Below are 14051 nucleotides of genomic sequence, written 5' to 3'. Positions count from 1 at the left end.
GGGGTCACCAGCGGCAGAGCTTTACCAGTTAGAAAGGTCCAGATCTGACCTGGATAAAGTCTGCACTGACTCTCATAACCTCCCACGCCACGAGGAAGTGTGAGCAGCGGATTGGTTGGTGAGGTCAGGGCTGCACAGATCAGAGCCCCAGCATGGCTGCTCTTAATGCAGGGTGGGTTATTTACAGAAACACCCTCACCCACCCACACACAAACATACATACTCCTGCTCCTTTTGACTTGCCTCTACAACCCCCTCGAGCAGGTTTAACACCACAGACCTCCATGTACCATGCAAACAGATGGACCGGGTTCTGTTCTTTATTACCAGGAAGTTATTCACCGGCAACAGATCTCCTGACTGTATATTTTCAAATAAATCTAATTTGACCTGTGCAAAAAAAAACCTTTCTATATAAGGCTCTGCAGACAAAGAGGCTAAATGAACTGTCTGTACAGACAGATGCTGTGGTCATGTGGTACCACCCAGAACGGACTGATGACAGAGTCAAACAAGCAGCTATGGTTTAACAAATAAAGGGGATCAGGTTATATGCATATTCAGTTTCTGTGTAAGGCTTTTGTAGTTTATAGGTGGGCTTGTCAAAATAAAGAGATACACACTGAATATTTCCTTATTTCATTTAAGTGGTAATGATAAGGGCAATGATCACAGGGCATGAGATCGATTTTTCCCCATGACGTTAACCTCAGTGGTTGTGTGTGTGATGAAGCAGAGGCATGTTTATATATTTTGTGTCACTCTTGGCTTGCCATACATCTACGTCTGGTTGAGGTTCATCCAAGTGCTAACGTTAGCTTCCAACAGCAAGCCGTCCAGGGTAACAAAAGAAATTAAGGGAATCACTAACATTTCCAGCTGATTCTCTGCGGGAAATTAAGATCACCTGAAAACCAGTTTATATTGAAGAGAGAGGGGAAAAAGAGTAAATTTCTATTTTGCAACACAGTTGAGCCATTTTCATTATTTAAGAGCTGGTCAAATCACATCAAATAGTGATTAATTGATTCAGAAATCGAATCGATTAAGGGAAATGGCCATGATCCCAAGCCCTACCAATGACTGCAAAATAATTTATCACTGTTCTTCGTGTCCATGCTACCTCGGGAATATTTAACGTAAAATACACAGTACAATATACAGGTTGGTTTGCTACTACATGTTGAAATGGGTGAGTGCTCTGCTAACCGTCATTGTTGTTGTTATCTACTTGCTCAAGCAGGGAAAAACTGAAGCAGGGACTAAGCAGCTATCTGTAGTGCGTATATTTCACACTAATGCAATTCCAAAAACATGGATTCAAAAAGTTTCGATGTCAGAGATAACAACAGCTGCTGTTGTGCACATAAACAACTGAAACGTAGTAGAAATACCACAGTTTCACTCAAACTGGATGTAACGAAACCTAGGCAAATACAACTAAAATGATTGAAACACGTGTAGAAATATGAGTCAAATTCCTAAAAACTATTTTTCATTTTTTATGTTATCATTTTTCACTAAAGTCTGACAGACTTAAGAGCGGTGCAAGCTGAGTAAAACTATCAACGTAATTGCAGGTATGTTGTTCACACACTGGACTGCAGAAACATAGGGAAGAAGCCTAGGGCTCTTACATGTTTTTATGCTATCCTTCATGTCTCTGTGTGTTGTTTGAGCCTGTTGCTTCTCTGACAAACATTGATCAGCATAATGACTTCTGTTGGGGGGGAGGGTCAACAACGGACAGCTTTGTTTTTTGCCATACTTATCAGGTTTAGACAACACAGAAACAGAATACGAACATGCCAGCAACCAGAGTAATCCCTCTCTTTTTTTCCTACAACATCAGGTTTTGTCACTGAATCAGAGCAAAAACCCATTATGATGAGATGATACATAAACAAATCAATTTTTCCCTTTCATGCATGGTTTCATGGAACTATTTCTCAAGCCCAGAGGAGTGGCCACAAAATTAGTTTGGCTAGGCTTGGGTGCTAAGATGGGAAGACCCAATTGGGAAAGTGATGTGATAAAAAAGAAATCAGGTTTCACCAAAGAAAAGAAAGAAAGTTAACAATTCACCCAGGCTTTATCACTGGAGACTAAATGAATGACTTCCTTTCTTTTCATGAGTGTCCTGAAAGGTTAAATGGGTATTTCCTGCCAGCCCCTTTTCCCCAAGTTCAACCATAAACATGACCTTATTTGTTTTTTCCACCACTATGGAGCTGAACTCAGCAAAGAGTCCAGTAAGGCCAATTCAAGAGGTGAAAGTTCAAGGTCAAAAATAAAAATAAAACCACAAACTGTGTTTTTGGAGCTTTCAGTCAAAACAGAAACTAAATGTAATGACAGCTTTAAGCAAACTGTCGTACAAACAGGACATTTAACAAAAGAATGTTAAGAGCCACTGTCCTGCTCAGGGCGTTATAGTCACACAAAGACTTGAAAGCTCTGTTTCTAGGGAAAAAAAACCCTGAACAAATGGGAATTACAATCACTGAGGAAATAGTCTTTCAACTGACCTACATCCCCTACGGAGACTCTAAATTATAATTCCAGTACACATGTTCAACTATTGAAATTTTAGTCTCTTTATCAGCACCATAGAATGATGTTAGATTGCATCTAAAGAGGTGATAAAAGGAGATTATTGGCTGGAAAAATGCTTCACAAACTGGAGGTTGACACATGGCCTGATGGGTTACAATTTAAATGTATTTAATTTTATACAAATGTGGCAGCCATGCATTCAATCTAGATGTATTAACACTCTTGACTTTAAAAACACTTTTGATCACACATAGTAAAGCAGTAAATGATAGAAAATCATTCTTTACCATTTAACAGCAGAGTTTGATTAGAGCATTCATTGAAGCCTGCACTTTGACACTCCAAATCAATTTGACGATCCCGTTTACCCTACCGCATAGACATTTGAACCAGTTAAATCGCATAATGATTTAATGCACAGCCAACGGATACATAATCATATTGGCACACAAATAACATCCATTAAGGGCTTTAATTATTGTGGTGTAACGGCTAAAGAAGATGCCGTTTAGAGATCTGTGTGTATAAAAAATGGATTAAACCCCCTTTGGTGGTCTTAGCTGGAATATCTGGGTGAGCGTTATGAAGTTTTAGTCTGCATCTGGTTTATTTTTTTTAGACATTTAAAAAAATAAGCAGAAAAAAATGAAACAGTTGTGCCTCTTTTTGCCTTTCTAAAAATTTTTCAACTATTGTTTTTTTAGAACAAAAATAGAAGCTCAAGTCCCTAACGATTTACGACTATTTGCTAAAAAGTAATAATTTAGGATCATTACAAGCTTGAACTAATAAACCTTAATTTGCTGAGTTGTAATTTGCTCTCTGCCTTGTTTCATGCTTTACTTTTGCTTTTTCCTCATTGCTCTATTGCACTTACATTGTTATACAAATATACATCATCATTACATAGCTATTATTGTTGGCTTACAAAATGGGTTTCTGTATGTGCGTGAGACAGAAAGAAAGAAAGAAAAAAAAAGAGAGCGAGACAGGGAGAGTGTGTTTACGAAGCCCCAGGAAATACCAGGACAGACATGCTGACTCTCCAGCTCTCCAGGCCCATGTGACTGGAAACACACAGGCCAAAGTGTTTGCATGATTGCCTGGGGGGTTGCGATAAGAACATTTGGTTATAGAGAGCAATTTTTAATAAAAAAAAGAGCTTAGGATCAGAATCTGGCCTACAACTGGATGTGAGGTCTGCTGATCTCCTGTTATTCTTCAGTTTTTCAGCAATCATGACTTCAGCGTTTGTGTCCCCGCCGTCGTGGGGACCATCCTCTGTTGGCTTCCTGCTCTTGTTAGATTAGCATAATGCAGATGCAACTAGAGTGAGTAACCTTGCTGCTGCTCAGCACTATTTACAGCAGTTTACACACAAAAGCTGTGAGAGCTGCAGCACTTGAGAGATTTTCTGTTGCTGCACAGCTTTAATACATCAAAGCATCACATGCATCTTTTTACACATCAAGTTTACAGTTTTTAACTTAACATAGCAAAAGCTAAAGATATCCAATATTAGCAGGAGTCCAAAGAGTTAAAAATCCCCTTTTTCTATTATTTTTTTTAAACTAAACAAGTAATGAAAACCTGCCATTTCTTCTAACAGGGTAATTAAAAACCCAACAACTGTTAATTATTCAACTTAAAATCTGGATGACTGCACCATTTGCTCTCTTTGTGTTTGTATCTGGCACGCAGCGAGCCATTTGGCGGGTCTTTTTGTGCTTCTTCTGCTTTGATAGTCTCACATTGCAATTAATCTCTAGCATAGATGCCATCATAAATGTCATTAAATGTGGTGTCCAGCAAAAGGTGTGAGCAGCCAGTCTGAATAATTGATTCCTCCTGTTCATGCTGAGGGGACTCCTCTGATCACAGCCCAGCCTGGTAACACGCTCTGATATGATTGGCTAAAGCAAGGTCAGTGTCTTAAGAGACCTCACTCTAATATCCAGTAGCAATTAGTGGGCTGCTGCGTGGGGGTTTGCACATGCTACTATGTGTTAGGGGAGCGGGAGTGACCACAGGCAGAGATTTAATGTGGAGTTTTTGCACGCTTTCATCAGGCCAAATGGAGCACAAAGACAACACAATGATCACATGACTACATGGGAGACTGATTTCAAAGGAAGACATTCTACAAAACTGATTTATACATAAGGAGCAGCATATAACCCTCACCCCTCCTACTTGCTAAATGAAGTTTTTTTTCAGGTGCTTTTTAAGGGAAGCAATTTTTAACATCTATTATTGCTGCAGACTGTGTGTCAACATGTGTATATCTTAAAAATACATTTGACTAAAGCCTATGCGAGTACAGAGCTACTCAACCAGCACAATCCTTCTACAAGCTAAAAATGCAGACTTGGTTATGGGAAGTGCACTTTTTTCCACACTCTAAGCACTATGTATTAATAAAAACAAAACTTGTTCAGTGGAAAGAAATAATGACAATATATAGAATAAGACATTTATGACTCAAACCCTTGAAGAAATTTAGTTCCCCTTTCTGACATAAGCCTTAGGATGTACAGTATTCACACCAGGAAAGTCCTTTGGTCCTCTTGTTTGGTCCAGACCAAATAGTGGACTATATTTTTTTCCTTTGGTGCGGTTTGCATTCACATTGTGCTTTTTGCAAGTGGATTATAATTTATAAACAAAGCCATGCAGGTGACGGTCTTTGCTCCCATTGGACAAAAATGATTGGGGCAGGACAGAGCACAGACCCAGAAATAAAGATGGTGTTAATACAAATGACTGTTAAGAATGACAACAGCAGCTCATTCAGTGGCAGTTTTGCAATGATATAATTTTGGGACAGTGTTATCAAATACGTGCTGCAAACTAAAGGAGACAAGACGCTCTGTGTTCCCTGACCCACAGTGGCTTATATTTTGTAGATTAGTGTTAGCTTTAGCAACACCTGCTTAGCAATGGTGGCTTGTGAATTCCAAAAAGGCGCATGTTTACTGTAGGGATGTCCTGGTCCAGATTTTTTGGCTCCAGATACAATCTGATTTTCTAAATTAGTTTTTCCAATACCGATCTGATAGCTTTATTTCATTTCTTTCCAAGTGACAAGGTTGGTAGTATTAAAGCGAGCCCTGCTGTTCCCACCACGAGAAACATCCAGTTTGCAGATTTTCCAAGATGCAGTTTCAGCATCATTGTTTTCCATTGAAAAGTATTCCCACACTGTGGACATGGTTACATACTTGTGTGCGTCTGGACTTCTTAACGGCAGTTGTAAAGCATGCTGATGCTGAAAACTGTTGCGAAATCTGGATCGGCCCGATCACGACTAAATCCGATTCTACCCGATTTTCAGAAAATGGCCGTATCTGCCACCGATACCGATACTGAGTATCTGATTGGGACATCCCTAGTTTCCTGTAGTTGGTTTGGTTCAAGGCCAGTCTGTATTCACACCAGAAGCGAACCAAACCAGTTTGTTTGGACGAGACCACCTCAAAAATGGGTCTTGGTCTGGTTGTTTGATCCGTACCAGGGTTTACATGAGTGTATTCGCACCTGCATAAAAGGTCCGAACCAACGGGGAAATGAACTCTGGTTCGTTTAACGCAAACCAAATGTGTCAGGTGTGAAAACACCCTTAAAGTCTAGTGAAAACATCTGTTAAGCAATTGTTCAAATTAGAAACCAAATTGTGCACAGAAAACTGATTACGTTCTCAGTTGAATATTTCATGAATTGAATATTCAGATCTAAAACCACCTATTCTTACAGTTTTTATAGTAAACCTGGTCACACCCCAGATATGATGTCATAGTAAACAAGGAAGTACCCCTGAAACAAGTTCTACATTCCTGAAATGTAGAACATTGTGTTTACACTGGTGGGGCGAGGCAAATGTTAAATAAAGACTTATAGATTACCTGTTTAAAGTAAATGATTACAACCAATCACAAAGTATAAAATAAAAGAGTTTACCTAAAATTCAGTTAATCAGTCATAAAATATCTTACGCAATGTTGGTTCATGGGAGATGAAAACAATTTCACATTAAATTACAATTACTATTTGAGGAGGATACACTCCATGAGGGAGTGAATGGGAAACTGACCCCCCCGGTCATATGCATGAAAGCGTCAGTAAAAACGGTGCTGTCTCCATCTTAACACAAAGACAACAAAGGAGTCAAACACGGAGTTCTAGTAAAATGGCCGAGAAATGGACAGTGAACAAGCCCCGCGTCTACTCCTCATGAGTCAATCCATTGTGAGGCACGCAGCACACAAGTCGAGTTCCCAGTGAATCAGAGCAGTCAGCTGCCGTCCACCACCTCAAGGCACAGGGCCAGTCTAGCACAGGACTGCAGACATGTGACCAGCTGTCTCACACACAAGCACAGTTACTGCGCTGAGACGAAGATGTGGACAATAAGCTCTCAGATAAGTCTCTGTAATGCATCACCTTCAGAAATATTTGAGCAGGTTCTCTCAGTTTGTTCAACTCAGATAGATAATATACTGCCGTGATATAGGGACCGAGGTAGCAGGTGTTTGTAAATCTATAGATAACTGTGACTCGTGATTTACAGTCTGCTGTCAGGAGGGTGCACTGACATCAATACTGCAGCAGGAGTTTGTCTGAGGCATAGCTGAGGACACCAAAATACCTCCTCACCCCCCCCCCCCACCCCCCGCCTTCTGACAGCGATGGACGACTCCACGCGTACAGCTGTCTAAATATTACTTTTCCCTTATTCTCCTCTTCATCTAGCCATTACTCTACTGCTCTCTGTCTTTTCTGTCTGAGAATGAGCTTACGGCCACTGACCAGCATGAGTTTAGGAGGATCAAATGTTCAAACGGCACAACCGGAGATGTCCACATTTGGCCCACTGCTGTCATGTCGATAATACGAAACAGATCAGTCAAAGGCAGGGAATAGTTCACCTTCTGATGTCCAGCCACACACCTGTGCTCCTAATTATCTTGAAACTAAGTTAATAACATTTCCTCATTTTATCATCGCAGGTAATTAGGTTTTTAAGATAGTATATGTAGGAATGTAGACGAAAGGAAAAACAGAGTCATAAGAAGTCCTCTTTCTGTACTTGATTCTGGCTCAGCTTGTTACTCCTTATGCAAAGTGTCCCCAGGTGCATGAATGTTTCATAGCCACCATGCTGCCTGCGTCCCTTAGTCTTCCTCCATCTTTCCCTGCGAAGCTCAAACATCCCTGTCAACTGCATTTCTACCCTGCTACCGTCATCACCATCAGCCATTAATGAAGGGATGAGGAAGCTGATAAGGCAGCTGTTTTGCCTTGATCACTCAACCATCCTGTTTAACCAGTGGGACTGTCAGGTACACAGCTTGATTGAGAAAACAAGCGTACGAGCATCAAAAGTGCGAAAGCTTTGGAAAGTACCTAATTTTCAGGCACAACTCTCTAAAACCAATATTACTAATACATGATTTAATACAAAACCAGAAAAGTTATTTAGGTGAGTAGAGGGATGAGCAATTGCAAAATACACCCATGACACGTTATGAGTTGCAGTACAATTACACATTTTCCACTTTTAGAAAAGACTTTGTAAGTTTATTAAGCACATACAAACGCATATCAGCAACATTAGCCATGTTTCTATAAAACTGTAAAGCGAATTTTGAGTGAACTTTTAAAATGTCGCAAAAAAGAAAAAAAAGACAAAGAAATGTGAATTAGACGTTTGCATCTACTGTGTTGGAGTGAATAAATCAGATTATAAAAAGTGTACTTTCAGACGTTGACAATGCACATGGCTGTATAGGAAGTAGAGGTTGCAAACTAGAAGGGACCACATGTCTCAGGACAATGGAGAGAAGTTTTCAGGAACGTGTTGCTGTAGGCAAGTTGTAAAGGTTCTGTCAACTAGTACTGGCAATGTTACATGCTGTCTGGATCTGTTGTTGCTTTCGGGCATGTCTTCGAACGTTATGGGAATATCCAGGAAGTCACTGACAGCGGGAACAGCTGATCAGTCACGTGAGGTAAATGTTCGCTACGTCAGAACTTATTTGGCAAATGCGTTTCTAGTTTCCCTTTCGTGAATTAATAATTTTTCGGAAAATAAAAAAAAAAAAAAAAAAAAACCACCTCAAGTGTGCGTTAAAAAAACCATTTTGCCAAATTTAGGACATTTTTCTGAATTTTGTAGTTTCCATCGTTCTTTTCTAATACTTCAAAATGTTCATAAAACTTTAATGGAAACACGGCTAATGTTAGAGGTTCTGAGGCCATATACCATTTGTGTGCAATAAGTTGATTTCCAAAATTTACAAGTATTCTACTTCAAAAATTAAATATGCTGAGCCTCAACTGCAGCAAAGAAGGTCTGGGCTTATGTTTGTCAGCCTGCTGTAACTACATCTCAAAACTAGCCCACTTCAACGGCAGTCAGAGCAGCTGATGTGCTAATTCAAGGCCCTGAAGCACTGCCGCTATCATCTTTTCATTAGCTTTATCCATGTTACAAATAGAACATTTAAAAAATTCTGTGTGGTGCACAGACTCTCCGTCATGTCCAGCAACAGAAAAATGCACCTCTAATGAGTCTTCAGTAAATGCTTTCACTGGAAAAAACGAAATTCAATAATATATTAACATTAAGTAGTAAAAAGGTTAATGTGGTCAGATTTTAAGACGCAGCAATGAGGTCAATCTTTCTCCAGCTAACATCACAATGCCAAGTGTTTTTAAACATATTACAGACAGTCATTAATTAATGTGTTGGCTCGTGAAGCGTGGCTGTTCCAAGCCATTCATCACACGCAGGAAATTGACAAGTTATCCGTGGATATGTCAGAGGGAGATCAGTTTTGATTTTGCATCAAAGGGATCAAGCATTGCTTCATTTGTTTAATAAGCATCACTTTATTTCCAGTGTCTTTTGTGTGCACTGAGCTGATAGTTTACACAAAGGATACAAAAGGTTCGATTTTAACAGGGTCACAGTGCACTGGGGAAGTTCATCTTCAAGCCAAGTGTTGTTTAATGGCTTCCTCCTGGTGTACATCAAGTCAGAGTTTCAGAGGAGGCAGCGGAGAACATCTGTCCTGAATACACAGGGCTTTTGTTCCACACAGTCACCCTGTCAATCAATCATGTACTGGCGTGTCACTGACATATTACCAGTGGTTACTCGACCACCTCTGAAGACTCACTCCAGCGCCGGTTTGGGGGTGAATGTGCAAGCATCGGCCCGCGCATCTACATTTCTACGTGTCTACAGAAAAACAGAGATGACAGCACATCTATTTTTAGTCCAGCACACCAAGTTCTGCTGCTGTGTTGTTGCTGCTTTGTACCTAGGACAAGCAGCCGGGTCATCCTCTATGGAGTGCACCGGGAGAGCTCCGGCTGTGCTCTCTGACCCTCCCCCTCCAGCTCCTACATTAGTGGGAGAGGCTTACAAGAATCCTGGGTGGTAGTTAGGGAGGACTATCGGCAAAAAAAAAAGATGCTTTCTTGACAGATTCCTTGTTCATCCACCTCTTTTTCCTCTCCAGTGACTAATGGGCTAATAATTCAACTGTCACACTGGCACATTATCATGTGCTTTCTCGTGGGAATACTACCCTTAAAGCATCTCTTCTCCGAAACAGATTCCCGAACTTGTGAGGCATACTGATGAATACAAACACGGGAAACCCACACTGCTGTAAAGTTGTGAGGAAATCCCCCAAAGATGAAATGATAGATGGAAGTCAAACACGCTGCAAGAAGGAAGCTTTCATCTCTTTATGTCCAGTTACTCATACAGCTCTACGTAATGCATTCTTTAATCTGAAGCACAAACAATAAACTTTTGATTTACGAAGAGTCTGTAATTCCACCACAAGTTCTATTTCCAAAGATGTCCTAACTTACAGCCTTTCTGTTACATTTAATAAATGGTTGTTCAATAATGTAATCCAATCCCTTAGAAAATCAGCTTTAATAACCACCCATATATAGCTACTATAATAGTCCCATCACACGTAGTTTAACAGCTTGTCATTCAGAGATCTGGGTGTGTGGAATAAACAACAAATTAAACACATTATGCTTGTTTAATAAGCTTCTACTCGACTTCACACTGTCCAGGGTAACAAGGGAATCATGAGTATCGAGTGTGAAACAGTTGCAAGTGTTAATTTGGCTACTTTAGAAAAAAAATGGGTATAAGAATTCATACTAAAACCTAACAAATGGACTTGTAATAGATTTGAGTGCTTTGAAACCTGATGTTAGGTGGCAGACTCTGCTCTTTTTGTTCTCCTGAGCAGAGGAGGTGGACATGTGGCTGGGACTCAGGGGCCAGGCCCTCCATCCTTCCTGTTCAGTTACCAGAGGCCTCCCACTTATCAGTTCCAGATCTCACAAGAACAGAGAGAAAAGGAGACCACTGACAGGAAGGGGATTTTTTCTCCCCCCTGTTTCCTTTAGAGAAGTTAACAGAATGTCTGCACCTTCACATTTCACAGAGGAAAGCAGTTACTCATTAGGGCTTGCACTAGAGCTGCAAACGGAATAAGACCAACCTGGCAATCTCCAGATACTGTATCTCTTAAATAAACCCTGAAAACTGATTCATCGTCAAACAACTTGTTAACAGCTATCCTAACTGCAAAATAAATTAATAGCATTATAATTCTTAGCGGCAGCTTTTAACAGATTTTTGGCTACCAGCCTTGCAGTTTATTTTTCTTGTAACTCCTGCATCAAGCTACATTTACCCCTACAAAGGCAACAGACCAAGTGAAAAGTCTGTCACTGATGGTGAGAGAACGACTTTGAAGCACTCCTGTCATGCCCCTGTTTGTGTCGCATCCCCGTCTGCTTTGCTTGCGATCACTGTCTACCTCGCATGGCATTTCCACAATAATCACTTTGGTTTATCCCACTCGGCTGCGTGGCAGGCAGATGTTTGTCAGGGCACCATATTTCTCAGCATTCGCGCATCTCTAATCAAGATTAACCCCTCTTATCTATTCCCTGAGAGTGTGTGTGCCCTGGATGTCCTAATTCCTAATCCATGACGGTATTGTATAATACAGTGAACAATCCTATTACATTCCATTTTCTCTAAATATTTCTCTATTTTAGTGGAACATACACTGCATATTGCAGATCGTTAATGAAAAAGGTAGTCATGACCTCGTGTGTGTGTGTGTGTGTGTGTGTGTGTGTGTGTGTGTGTGTGTGTGTGTGTGTGTGTGTGTGTGTGTGTGTATGCAGGCCTGGAACATAAGCACTTTGTTACTCAGCACCCCCACCCCCCAGGAGCTCCTGATGAAATCAACATGTTCTGCTAACAGAGCCGACACTGGCCACACACAAACTGCAGCCATCACATGTTTAACAAAGACATTAGAGTATGGGGGAGGAAAGACGGTGTCTGAGCAGACAAAGCTGCCGATTTGGGCCCCGTTTACAAGCGAACGATCTCAAGAAACGTCAGCGTTTTCCAGTGACTGTGGAAAAGTTACACGTTTTCTCGGTTAATGCAGAGTAATACAGCACTTTGCTATACGCACATTTTTACTGTTGCACATCTACTCTGCGTTTCCAAAAACCTCACCTCTGAGACAGGAAATCAAAATGCTTCAGCGTCGCTGTTGCTGTGATGAGTGACTGAAACATGACAAAAATACTATAGTTTCACCTAAAAACAGTCTCACGTAAACAGGGTCTTAATAATTGAACAGAGTCAAAATCCCAGAGCATTTACAAAGATTTACATATTTTACTATTCCTTTGTCAGTCGTTCCCATCATTTCATACAAACTGTCTTGAAAATACAGATTCTTGATGTGCTGCCATTTCACTATATTTAACACCAGACACTTGCTTTTGATGAGGAATATTGTACATAATATGTAATTTCTGATGCACAAAATACTTAATTGTTTGGATCAGTTCTACACTATCACCTAATGATTCCCATGATCAGTAACAGCACAGCGTTATTTAAAGAGAGTAAATTTTTACATAGTTGTAAATCCTTATACAACTGGTCAACAACTAAATAATCTTGATTTGCTGTAGCGTAGACATTTATTTGCTAGTTATATCCACAGCTTAAGGATACACAAGGTAAAAACAAAACTGCGTCAGCTCCAGCTTTCACAAGCGTGTTTGCATGTAACAGATGTAATAAATTATTTTATTGACATTCAGTAGCAACAGTTCAGTAGCAAAAATGGCTAGCTTTCCAACAATAAACTTCAGTTCCTATGTTCAATGTGAGAGCACAAATTTAAATGAGTGAGTGCACAATATAATCTCCCTGACCTCAGCTGGGCCTTTGACTTTGAATACAACTCAAAAGACTTACCTGTGTTGTTTTCAACCCTTGATTTGTCCCCAGTAAGGACCCCCCCACCCATTCAAACACCAAGTGGAAAAACACTCCAGCAGCTCGCAATTTCTGGCCCTGAAAAAGAAAAATAATAATAATCAGAGGAAGACATCAATCATCGCTACTTTATCCACCAATCTCCAAACACTAGAATATTACATTTGCATATTTTCCCCTGAAAATCAAGCCCACTCAGTGACTTCACTTCTTACAAATTCCTTTGGGTTTTTGAGTGGCTTCCATCTGCGCCTGTGATACTCTTCTACCCTGCACGGATAAGCTCCTTCACGCTCTCGTGCCCACGAAGGACGAATCAAAAGAGCAGCCGATACTTCACATGATCGGCGTGCCATCATAAACATCCACCACAGGGTAAGTTCACTGCTCACTGGCACCGTCACAATTCACTCCCGCTTGACAGAGGAGCCCAATAAAACAAGTAATTGCTATAGCTAACCACTTTGCCAGAGGAAAGGGGCTTTTAGCATTTGGACCCAAATCACCATGTTACGCACACAAAGGGTAAATGATCAGATATAATCCAGTTAGAGTGTGAACTGACCAGAGTATAACATAGCACTAAAACCAAAACATTTCAGATCTAAACTGAGAAGAAATCACTAACCTGGGTTAAATAAAACTAGATGTCAAAAGTTTAAAGAACGATAAAGAATGATACAAAGGATCGATTTTGAGCCATGAATTTAATAAGTATTTTATTGGTGTTTAATCTGGCTCATAAATAAGCATGTGTGAGTAATAAACACTTCTCTGATCAGCGTGAATATCATTTTCATCAGTCATTTGCTTGGTGACACATAACGTTCCAGCCATTTGTTTGCCGAGCCAGAACTCCTCCGGTTTCTCCTGATCTCATGCTCGAGTTGAAATGACAAGGTTAATGTTCCAAATATAAAAACTGTCTAAACAACAAGGTGTATTTTCACATTCAGCAAGAGAGGGCGGTCCCCTCGCGCTTTTTTTCCCTTTTCTTTTTTTAAATCCTCTTTCCTTATGACTGGAAGATTTTTCAAGCTGCATTTCTCCCCTGCTGGAAGTGGCGCTCTATGAAAAGAGAAAGTGGAGGAGTGCTGGCGGCTCAATGGGTCGACCGAGGGGAGGGTGTGTGTGTGTG

The 14051-nt window shown here is 40.4% G+C and overlaps 1 protein-coding gene across 1 annotated transcript in view; it reads right to left on the bottom strand.

Moving 5' to 3' along the window:
• LOC106536529 (zinc finger MIZ domain-containing protein 1) overlaps positions 1-14051 on the bottom strand; it is a gene marked incomplete at its 3' end in the record, with an annotated part of 33506 nt that overhangs the window by 7300 nt on the left and 12155 nt on the right. The window contains 1 exon segment of the mRNA XM_014033827.1: positions 12893-12991.

The sequence above is a fragment of the Austrofundulus limnaeus genome, unplaced genomic scaffold (genome assembly GCF_001266775.1).
Source record: "Austrofundulus limnaeus strain Quisiro unplaced genomic scaffold, Austrofundulus_limnaeus-1.0 Scaffold1861, whole genome shotgun sequence".
NCBI lineage: Eukaryota > Metazoa > Chordata > Actinopteri > Cyprinodontiformes > Rivulidae > Austrofundulus > Austrofundulus limnaeus.
Note: the sequence above shows the minus strand (reverse complement) of the source record. Positions and strands in the feature narration are given on the sequence as shown.